The sequence below is a fragment of the Monodon monoceros genome, unplaced genomic scaffold (genome assembly GCF_005190385.1).
Source record: "Monodon monoceros isolate NGI ecotype Baffin Bay Population unplaced genomic scaffold, NGI_Narwhal_1 Super_Scaffold_6, whole genome shotgun sequence".
Lineage (NCBI taxonomy): Eukaryota > Metazoa > Chordata > Mammalia > Artiodactyla > Monodontidae > Monodon > Monodon monoceros.
Window position 1 is genome coordinate 37061970 of NW_021703783.1, and position 1257 is coordinate 37063226.

The window sequence follows — 1257 nt, forward strand, 5'->3', positions numbered from 1 at the left end:
AGCACTGTAGGATAGTAGTTAGCAGCTTTGGAGTCAAGCAAACTTGGGTTCGAATCATGACTCCACCAGAATGACCTTGAAAAATCGACTTAAACTCACTGCGTCTCAGTTTCTCTTCTATAAACAGGAGACAATAAAGCCTGTACCCAGTGCTTGCTTGATGAATAAATTAATAAGCCAAACATGGTGTGTGGTCATAATACAGTCTTGGTTAATATTACCTTCCTCTGTTCTCTTGAGGACAAATCTAGATGAGAAAGCAGCCCAGTAGTGACAGCAAGAAGCAGACCACCTGGCTAATCCTAGAGGGCTTTGAGGAGCTGCAACACCTGGGCTTTCTCCCGTTCACCCTCTTTCTGGCCGTCTATGTGGTGACAGTCGGGAGCAGCAACCTCATCGTGCTGGCTGTGGCCTCCAGTCGGACTCTTCACACACCCATGTACTTTTTCCTCTGCCGCTTCTCCCTGCTGGAGATTGGCTATACCTCAAACATCGTGCCTCAGCTGTTGCAGAGCTTCCTGGATGGGCGGGAAACCATCTCGCTGGTCACCGTCTGGTCCAGTTCTACTCTTTTGTCTCACTGACTGCAGTTGAGTGCCTGCTACTGCTGCCACGTCCCATGATACTACTTGGCCATCTGCCACATCCTTCGCTACCCTGCCGTGATGAGCAGCTGGTTGTATGGCTGCCTGGAGCCTAGTTCAGTGGCTTCTCCTTCTCTTCCTTCACTCTGGCCCTGACAGCCTCTCTGCCTCTCTGCCCTGGAAGCAGGGAGATGGACCACTGCTTCTGTGAGTTTGCTCCAGTTGTAGGGCTATTCTATGGGGATGTGGGGGTCATGTGGGGAGCTGGAGCGAGCATCTCAGGTTTCCTGACACTGGCCCCCTTCCTGTGGATTGTAGCATCCTATGCCTTCGTTCTAAGCGCTGTGCTGCGAATACCTTCAAGTTATGGAAAGCAGAAAGCCCTCTCCACCCGTTCCTCTCACCTCCGAGCCTGAAGGTCCAGCCTGAGAGCCGCAGGTGGACTCCACTGGTGCTCTGGCGCCCTCTAGTGGCCATCTTCTCTAATGTCAACTCTCAGCCCTTCCTCCTGCCTCCCTCCCCAGCCCTAGGGGCTGCACTGGCCTTGGGCACCTGCCAGCCTGATTTCGTTCCTCCTCTCCCTCTAAGTGCAACGAAGTGCCCTACAGAGGTTTAGGATCTCTTGGAGAAAAGAAAAGGATAATCCACCATCTAATATGGCACAAGATGTTTG

The 1257-nt window shown here is 52.3% G+C and overlaps 1 pseudogene; it reads left to right on the forward strand.

The window, feature by feature from the left end:
- Window positions 1–251: 251 nt before the first annotated feature.
- On the forward strand, window positions 252–1000 carry LOC114886148 (annotated as a pseudogene).
- Window positions 1001–1257: the final 257 nt, after the last annotated feature.